The sequence below is a fragment of the Glycine soja genome, chromosome 4 (assembly GCF_004193775.1).
Source record: "Glycine soja cultivar W05 chromosome 4, ASM419377v2, whole genome shotgun sequence".
Lineage (NCBI taxonomy): Eukaryota > Viridiplantae > Streptophyta > Magnoliopsida > Fabales > Fabaceae > Glycine > Glycine soja.
In genome coordinates, this window is record NC_041005.1 from 38,744,552 (window position 1) to 38,755,334 (window position 10,783).

At 35.0% G+C, this 10,783-nt stretch overlaps 1 pseudogene; it reads left to right on the forward strand.

Moving 5' to 3' along the window:
* The first annotated feature begins 1,422 nt into the window (after positions 1 to 1,422).
* On the forward strand, positions 1,423 to 6,603 carry LOC114410789 (annotated as a pseudogene).
* The last annotated feature ends 4,180 nt before the right edge of the window (positions 6,604 to 10,783 follow it).

Here is a 10,783-nt window from a genome sequence, read left to right on the forward strand (position 1 = left end):
TGCAAGATGGTTACATCCATGCTTCAACTTGACTTGATGAACCTTTTCGTAAAAGCATGAGTTTGGTTCAATCCCATAATCCAAGGAATGCAATTCTGATTGCCAATACTTCGACAACATTTCATAGAGATGAAAGACTAAGGAATACACATGCTATGCATGGAAAATGTAATTATGAAATTGAGATGCCTGAAGAAACATCTTTTCTTAGTTAACCATGCATTAGGTACCATGTTCAATCATTTTGTTTTTAAGTGAAATGGGTTTATGATCCCAACATGGTTGGCTCATGCTACCTAACACATGCAACTAAGAATGTAGTGTGAATTTCCACGCTTCCCCCTTTTTTTTGTTTTGCAGAGGAAAATGCAAGGATCATGCATGAGCGAACATGAAAACAAAAGGTATGCAGTTTGTAGAACAAAAAGTATGTTGAACGCATATGCATGATGATGCAATGACTCATGCAAAATGTGATGCTGGAATATGATAATGGACAAATGCAGGAACGATATGCTCATTATGATGCCATGAAGAGATGCTTATGCGATGCATGATATGAATGCATTTACGGACACGAGAGCCCGAAAATTATCTCTTCTTACTTGCGCATTCGGGGACGCAGTGCCCCATGTGTGTAGTTAAGAAGGTGATATAGACCTTTCGGCTTCCCATGACAAAAGACAAGACCAACATACAACGCGTGCGTGACGACATGATGCATACGCGCAAAAGCATAACACGGGGATGTACACAGCATGGCAATATCCACAAATAATCATACAGCAAAGGCATGCATGACATTTAGGTTATATGCATGGCAATGTTTAAAAGGCACGCAGCGTGTTTGCTTCGTGCCCCTATTTTAGGGACCTATAGGATAATATCTAGGGGTCTCTAATAACTACTCCCAACGATCCATATCTCACATGGCTGTTTTCTAGAGGTATCATCACTCAAGATAATAATATTGCGGCGGTATGGAATACCAGCGACAACACATTATAAAGAGAGAAAGCTCTAGACGAGGTTTCACTATTATCAAGCAAGTCAGAGACCTAGCATGACCATAGATCCACCTCCACTCCTTAGATTTCCATGAACCCGGGTATAGGACCCCATTTATACTCAAACCCGTGGGTGCTTAGAATGCGGTGTAAAAATGTGGAAAAGACAACATTTATTATTTTTACACAGTTCAAGAAAAAACGCACACACAAAGTTTCATAATTCCACACTTTCCTAAAATAGGCCTAACTCACAAAAACAGTCCCCAGTGGAGTCGCCAACTGTCACAACCTACCCTTTTGCGGGCGAGCGAGGCGAAGCTCACGGGTGCGTCTTCCATGGGATAAAAATGCGCGGAGTTGCCACCAACGTTTATTGAAAGGAAAACATTAGAAAAATCAAAGGAAACCGGTCATGAAGAATATTCCAGATTCGGCAGTTATCTTTACGTTTAAGGAAGGTATTAGCACCTCTCACGTTTGTCCCAAAGGACAACAGCCTTAGATTAGAATTGTGTGAAATTATGTATCTAAACTTTTATTTCTTTTCTATTTTTGAGGTCGACAAAAGCGGGGCTCTTGCTCCTACGTACCCTTCATCGAAGAGGAAATCAGACCAACGTAGTTCTCGCAAAAGGGGCGAATCAAGTGATTCCTTTTACTTGAAAGGGGGGTCATTTAAGGCATTGGACCTTAAAATGATCCATTTTACTTGGTGAGAAAGCTAAGGCGTTGGACCTCTAACCATCTCTCGAGGTCGACAAAAGCGGGGCTTTTGCTCCTACGTATCCTCCATCGAAGAGGAAATCAGACCTACGTAGTTCTCGCGAATGCGGTAAAGTTACATGTTGATTTTATGCTTTTGAACGGTTCATGTTAACCGATAAAAGCAAAGAGGACCGTTTGAGGCATTGGACCCTAACGCGGTTTTCAGTGATTTTTACGGACAAAACTTGATTTGTGAGTTGATTTTAGCCTTAGTTTCCCTTTGGTTATTAGTCAATTCATTCAAGGAAACTTCCAAAGAAAAAACGTCCGATTGATTTTTTTATTATTTTATTCCAAGATATTTTGATTATTTTATTATTATTTTGCTTTTTTTGGTTTAACCGAGGTTACAGCGTGAACGATCGGTTAGATTTTACTTTAACAGTGATTAAACGAGATTACAACACAAATGATCGGTTGAAATTCATTTTATCATTTATTAGGTGAGAAAACAGCTTAAACGATCGGTTAAAGCTCGTTAAAAACGGAAGAAAAAGAAACTGAAATTGAACGAAATAAAGATGAAAGCAAAAAAAAAAAAGAAATGAATTAAAAGTCTCGGATTAGGAAACTTACCCGTTGAAGAACGAAGAACGGATGAAGAACGGTGAGGAACGGAGGAAAACCTTCACGAATTTGCTTACGGAAACATCTCGGAAGTGTTACGGAAGCACCTCGGCTTGGATTTTCTTCACGGAAACAATTTTTTTCACCCAAAACAGCTGAAATGCATAGCCAGGGGGATCAGGGACCCTTAGAACAACCCCTTTTTGCCTTTTTATAGGAAAAAGGGGGAGGAGGTTATCGCCCAGCTCGCCCAGGCGAGCTGGGTTGCTTCCTCCAGAAGCAATCCAGCTTCGAAAAACATTCTGAAAGACCCAAATCAAAATTTGAAAATTGCTATTAGCTCCCCCCCCCCCATTTTGATAAGTTCACCCCCTTCTTTCGTAATTTACGGAAAAGTTGTGTAAGCCTTACGGAAGCCTATAGAACTTGATTTTCTTCTTTTTTTTCTCTTCCTTCTCACCCATATTAAGTGAAATATGTTTATTTAGGGTTATGGGAATTTTACGGAAGCATTACGGGCGTCCCGGAAGCCCCGGAAGCCCATTTTTTAACAAAACAGGGGAGGTGGTTGCAATGGTTTATAATTAAATGACGGTAAATTTCTAGTGAATGTATTATTTATTTTAAGAATATTATATAAAATAATATTAAAGGTTTTTTTAGTGGAGAAAGATGCCAGCATTATTAACACTAATGTCAAACGACATCAACGTAGGTCTTGTTTTTAACGGAAATCATTTTATATATTTTAAGAATATAAATTAAAAGGATTGTACTTTATTACTAATTTTTTTGAATTTCTATTCAAACAAAAAGATGATAAAAATTAGTCTAGTAAATATAATCTCTTACTTCTTAAATAAAGTTTTTAGGAATATTAAAATAAATATTAGAATATATAAATGTGTGTGTGATTCCATTTCAAAAGAAAACATGACAATAGACTAGAGATGATTTCATTCAACAAAAACAAATAGCAAGTCTTTTGAACTGTCTGGTTTTGCAGGGAGGAAATTCAAAGGATCAAGGCTAGTAATCCAGATATCAGCCATATGGAGGCTTTCAGTTCAGCAGCCAAAAATGTGAGTTTAAGCTTAATTAATAATTACTACATTTATCAATTATCATTGTGTGATCAACACAAGTGCATGCTAGTTTTCTATCTTTGTCATGTCTTTTGGAGCCACTTGTGTCGGTTTATAGACACTATGCCTTGTCTCTTCTATAAACTTCTTGCTGAAGGTGACAATCCAATATTCCTACTATTATTGTAATTAAGAAATTTACCAATGGAATCATCCAGCACCTATATATATTGATGCTAATCTTGAGGGTATAAGGGGAAATCACATCCTTCAATTGGTTTCCATCCCCCAGGAAGTTCTATTTTAAGTAACACGTCCATAAATAAAAAAACATGAATGTAGAATTGGGAAATTATATCATGCCACATATATATGGTTTGCACATATATAGAAGATGAGATGACAAAATAAAATATAGCATATTTGGATTATAATAATTTTCAACTCATGGTTTAACATAAAGAAAATTTTAACTCTTTGTTTGAATAAATTTCTGTTAAATACAGTTTGAAATGCAAATATGGCATAAGTCATCCTGTTAACCTATCTTCAAATTGCAGAACTAAGCAAAAAACCAAATGTGTGTGCACTTTGTGAGGAATATACTACCAATGCACTTGATTATTTAAATGAAAACAAGACCCAGCTAGAGATCATTGATATCCTGCACAATACTTGCTACCAGCTTCACTCTTTTAAGTATAAGGTTGGTCATTTTCAAGATCTCTTGTGTTTTGGTTTAGTTAGTGTAGTTGTTCTAGGTTGATGCAAAAATCAACTTTAAATTCCACTATGCTTTCTTGGCATCCTCTTCAATCTCAATGCATGATGGTCTAAAATACTTGTACTTATAATACCTTTTCATATAAAGAATAACCAATGAAGTAACATGGTGAAACTTGTAAAAGTTGTCTATCTTAAGACAATAGACACCTGGTCAGGCAACCATCAACATATTTTAGACTTCAAAGGAAGCATATCACAAGTGAATGAATCACAATTTATCATATTCTTTATGAATTCATCTGTTTATTCTATATTGCACAGTGCATTACTTTGGTGGACTATTATGCTCCTCTTTTCTTCTTAGAAATATCTACAATTCAACCTGAAGAATTCTACCTCAAGGTGAATCTTTGTCAGCTCATTACATATATTCCCTTGCAAGTTCAAGAAGATACCAGTGGGTTTTGCGAAGATATTGTTTCAACTCTATTGGCTAAATTTTGAAAGATGGTGACACTAAGGTAAGTAATTTCATTTTTGTGCTACTTAAATGAAGTGTGTTACTGTGGTGTGAATTTTTACTTCATCTCTCCTGATATGAGCAAACTATTTCTACAATTTCTAGTTCTACACTGCTTTCATCTACCACAAAACTTTGATATTAAAAGTCCTCTACTATTTTTGCTTTGACCCCTCCAATATTGTAAACCTAGTACTACCCCTGCTTGGTTTAGATTATCTTTTGCTGAATATATTTCTAACCATTTGTTTTAAAATGTCAGCTATAGATAATTGGGACATCACTAAAGGTGTGCAATTCAGTGGAGAAGTATGCAAATAAGGTGAGAAAAATGTGGTAAATTCGTCCATTTTCCTCAATTCATCTTCATTCATATGAAGTTTCAATTTTCAACTTCTATCCTATTGACCAAATTGGAAATTATCATGCTTGGAACCCTGGTAATTTTGTTGCAATTATAATTTCATGGACTTGAGCCACTTGGCAGCCTCCTTAACCTCAATAATTGAATCTAGTGTGGAAGTTTTGTGTTTTTTTTATGCTCATTGCTTCGATTGATCTTTAGATACTAACAGGAAGGATTTTTTGAATTAAAGATAGTCATCATAGGATCTGGATTGGCTATGTTATTGTACATCATGAACTAGGCCAATATGTATGCACAACTAAGAATTTTGGAATGTAGTGTAGAAACTGCACAAGGACATAATTTTCCTAATCCCATTATGACTTTGATTTTCCATTTATCTTCCAAATTGTTTGCACTACAAGAGAATGGTTTTCGAGTATGGACCCTTTGATGCAATCCAATCCCGCAAGGGCATTGGGTAGAAGACTCCAAGTAGATTGGGCTAGAGATCCAAGGGAAGGCCCTAGGGTTCTCATGAGCCTTAGGGTATATTTCAAGCCCATGGGCTAAGTATGAGCCCACTTATCTTTGTAAATATCAGAATAGGTTTTTCCTTCGTTTAAGCCTTGTATTTTGGCCATTCTAGTAGTATAGGGTTTTAACCTTGTATTTCGGGGCATTTTGAGTAGTCTTTGTAGTAAGGACTTTTTTTTGTATTTTCATGTTTTTTGTCATGGGGGTGAGCTTAGCTATTATAGGGGGGGTGTAGCTAAGTTCTAGCTTCTCATCTCAAGGAGGTGAGCTTAGCTATTAGAGAGGTATGTGTAGCTAAGCTCTAGCTTCTTTAGGAATCTTCTTAAGGAAGCTTCTCAAGGAGGTGAGCTTAGTTATGAGAGGGGTGTGTGTAGCTAAGCTCTAGCTTCTCAAGGAAGTTTTCTCAAAGAAGCTTCTCAAGGAAGTTTTCTCAAGAAAGCTTCTCATGGAAGCTACCTAGTCTATAAATAGAAGCATGTGTAACACTTGTTGTAACTTTGATGAATAAGAGTCTTGCGAGACATACTTCAAAGTTCCACTTCTCTCCCTCTTTTATTCCTTCAATTTCGTGCTCCCCTCTCTCTCTTTCTCTCCCTCTTTCTTTTCCTCCATTGAAGCATCCTTCCAAGCTTCTTATCCAAGGCTCATCTTGGTGGTGAAGCTCCTTCTTCCATGGCTTATTCCCTAGTGGATGGCGCCTCCTCTCACCTCTTCTCCTTTGTCTTCCGCTGCATCTCCATGGTGGAAAATAACCATTAAAGGACCTCATTGAAGCTCAAAGATCCAGCCTCCATAGAAGCCCCACAAGCAAGTTTCCATCACCCTTGGTTTTTGACAATGCAGAGAAATTCCTGCAGAGCACAGATATATGCACTGCCATATATGCCATGCAAATCTTTAACAGTGGTTGGCCAGCAAGCCTTTCTTTTAGATTCTTATGGAAACAACATTCTAACATATTTGTGGTGTACTTGTTGCAGAAGATTTCCATATATATAACAACACATTGAGGGAGAGAAGAGTACAACTTCGATAATATCAGTGTAAAGTTTTTAATGCTATCTTTGATAATTCCACATTTAGGGCTTGGATTCTATTATTCATGATTAAGAATGAGATGATTTTAGTAATAAAATAGTTATATCTTTTAGCAAGCTAGCAAATACTTTCGTAGAAGAAAGCACTTACAAGCATATTATATACAGCACAAACAATCTTCAGAATTATAATTAATGTTTTTTTTTATTTTTTTAAAAAATACATTCTAAGACGGTTTTATAAGAAAATCTTCTTATAATGTCTACATTCTAAGACGATTTTCTCATGAAACCGTCTTAGAATCCTCAATATATTTTATTTTTTTAAAAAAAAGAAATACATTCTAAGATGGTTCTTTAGAATATTTATATTCTAAGACGGTTATTTAGAGAACCATCTTAGAATGTCTACATTCTAAGAAAACCGTCTTAGAATCATAATTTTATTTTATTTTAAAAAAAAATATATATTCTAAGACGGTTCTTGAAAAACCATCTTAGAAAAACTACACATTCTAAGACGGTTGTCAGGAAAATAACCGTCTCAAAATGTGCAATTTTTCTAAAATGGTTTTTCAAGAACCATCGTAAAAAGTTTTGACTTTCTACGACGTTGACTACAAAGACGGTTTAAAACCATCGTTAAAAGTGTCTTAAAACCGATGTAGAATCATTTTTTTGTAGTAGTGTTTTTTTCCTCATTATCTTAGTAACTTTTAAAATTTTGAATGACTTAGAAGTCTAATTGGACCTGGTCCCTTCAAATAGTTATTGCTTTCTCTCGAGGTTTGATGCCTAAGAAAAATAAACACATGAATTTTCTTTTGCCAAGGGTTATTGTTTCTTTATGAACAAAAGTTTAAGTAGTCTACCCAGTTGTTTGATTACTGAAACACGTTCCAAAAGTAGTCTAAATTGTTAAATGCAGTTACGACCTTTAAATTTGCTTTTAAGCACTTAATGAAGAAGAAAACACTTCTCCTCCAAAACTATGTATAATTTGATCAGTTCATAACCACTCTGTGATATATGAAAATTTAAAGCTCAAGTTCCATCTGATTAGTTAATATATGCTGCAAATATCTATGGTTTGCTTCTTTGACATATAAATTCAAGCTAGAATATCAAGCTGATTAAAGATAGAGTAACATTTTTTACTAAGCAATTTTTTACACACGTACACCATTTTTGTCTTTTATTTATGTGCATTACATCCCAATCTTATCACATACTTTTCTTTCTTCTCTTCTTATCTTCTCGTTTTGTATAGAAAATATCATAAAATTGTATCATATAATAACATTTCTCATAAAGTTATATATGACACTACTAGAAAATAGGTTTTTTATATGGATTATTAAGGACTTTTAATATCGGTTGTTTAAAAATCGATATTGTTTTAGCAGAAAATAACATCAGTTTTTTTTTTTTTGTTTTTTTCTCTCCAACATTGATTTTTAGAAAAATCAATGTTGTCAGTAAAATTTGATGTTTTTCGCTAAAGCAACATCAGTTTTTCCAAAATCTGATGTTGTTGTGTACTGACAACTTCAATTTTTCTTAAAATCGATGTTGTTTTTGGTTTTTTTTAATTTCCAACCTATAATTAAGTCAAATCATAAATTATCATTCAAAGTTATAAATAAACACATAAAATTAGTCATGCACCAAAAGTTATAAACAAAGTATATTAATATATCATGCACCAAGAGTAGTTATAAACATTTATAAACACAATATACAATAAATGTGTTCAACATGTTCCAATATTTCTCACAAAATAACTTATAAACAAAAATTTACAAATTGATAATAGTAGAGTAGTAATGTACTTTAATTACAAACAAAGCCAAAATAAAACAAAGTTAGAAGTTGCATCTGCGAAAACAAATATAATTTGAGTTCCAGGAAGCAAATTTTGTGGTTGTGAAAAATTCCTCCATCTATTTCCATTTTTTGCAATCTTCCTATGATGATTATAAACTATCCTACACTCTGTAGTCCCTTCCAACTTCAGATGGGTGAATCTTGTAGCTTTCATCAATGAGTACATGGTACTCAGCACATCCTGAAATTAACATGAAATTCATATTAGATATTTATACGATTTTAAAATTTGACATACAGAGAAGTGCTTAATTACTTACCAAACTGTTGCAAGTCACTTTGTACTCAGTCAGTAGGACTTTAAGTGGCTGAGTTAGGAACTTGGTGGTACAAGGAGTGTTATTTAGGGTAAGCTTTTGGTTCAAAGGTGTTTTTGAAGATGGTGAAGAGGAAAACACTCTAGTCGTAGTGGGTCAACGTGACCTGATGATTTCCAGTGAGCCCATAGAACTCTTTGAGTTCTGTCCATCCAACAAGTAGAGTTGAGCTCACCAGATCTTGGCTATATGTGACAAAGTGCATGTTGCCACTAGAGTGTAGCAAATGCCAAGTAGGCTCTAGTTCATCCTTCCATCTTACAACGAATGACCTACTAACTTCACCATAAGGCTACATTTAACAAGCAAAGTAATATAAGCAAATGTGTTATATCAAGTCATGTTTATTTTAGAATAGTCTTGAAATTTCTAACCTGGTCAATAACATGAACAGTGTTGAACATTTCCTCTGTTTTTTGTTAATCTTCATCATTATGTTAGCCATTTCCTTCCAGTTCAGTTGATGTTCATCCATCATTTCTAAACTCCATTTACAATATAAACATGACATTAAGTAGATTTTGTCAAATCATCTAAATCCATTAACTGATCCATGCACAAACTGACTATGCATCATGCTTATCTAGAGCTTATTCCATGCAACTAATATAATAAGGAGGAACCAGAACCATGCAAAATAGAACCTAAGTTAATCTGCAACCAAAATAGAACCTAACCAAAGTAAAATTTCATTGATTTCACTGTCAAAAAAAGATCTACATTGTCAAAACAACAAGAACAATGAACAACCAACACAATGTCGAAAATACTGTAAAAAACAACCAAAATAACTAGAACCATGAACAACCAACACAATGACGAAAACACTATAGAATCCAACCAAAACACTGACGAAAACAACTAAAACAACTAAAATAACCAGAACCATGAACAACCAACACAATGTCGAAAACACTGTCGAATCCAACCAAAACATTGTCGAAAACAACCAAACAACTAGAATCATGAACAACCACTATCGAAAAAGGCTTCGAGAGAAAAACATACAGTGAGATCTAGAGTGACAGTGACACCTACACCGTGAGCGAGATTTAGAGTGAATGGTGGTTTCAGTGCCGCGAAAGTGAGAGTGAGAGTGACACCATGAGTAAGACACCGTCAGCGATAATGGTTTCAGTACAACGAGAGTGAAACTGACAAAGGAGGGTTCGTGAAGGAGACGAGTTGTGAGGGAGACGAAGCATGAGGGAGAGATGAGTGAACTACTAGAAGCGCAAAAAAAATTATAAATAAGACAATGCAACGTCAGTTTTTTCCAAAAATAGATGTTAACGTGAGTTTGTTAACATCAGTTTTCCAGAAAATGATGTTAACCAACTCATGTTAACATCAATTTTTCGTAGAATTGATGTTGAAGAAATCATGTTATTTAGGATTATGCCGCCGCATTTTGGTTTACATCGGTTTTCTATAAAACCGATGTTATTCTAACAATCTGAAAAGTAAATTTTGTAGTAGTGTGATCATATCACTAACATAAACTTTTACTGATCAAAGTGCCATGATTTTATATGTGGTGGCCTTCATGATAGTGATATAACTTATCTTTGTATATGTTGGAAGGGTTAGTCAAATTACACCTTTAAGAATATTTCAGAGGACACACTTAGATACTTCTTTGAAAATAACCAGCAAAGGAAGGGGGACAAAGGGATAGGGAGACACAGAGAGTTATAATCATGTAACTTCTTTAAAATTGCAGTTAAAAAAAAAGTTACAAATTGCAGCGATACAAAAAACAGAGTTTCATCACCAACGAAAGGTCACAACCACGGCAAGGTTCACTATCAAACCTCACTGGAATTAACAAATTTTTTTATATACAAAATTGATAACTGGTAGACATATCGATACTTACCTGTATCACAATGGCGTTACATGACGGTGACATGACACGTGGGAGACAGAGTGAGGGCACCACCATAGCTGACTACGGGAGTAGCTGAGGCAACAAGGGATGGACTG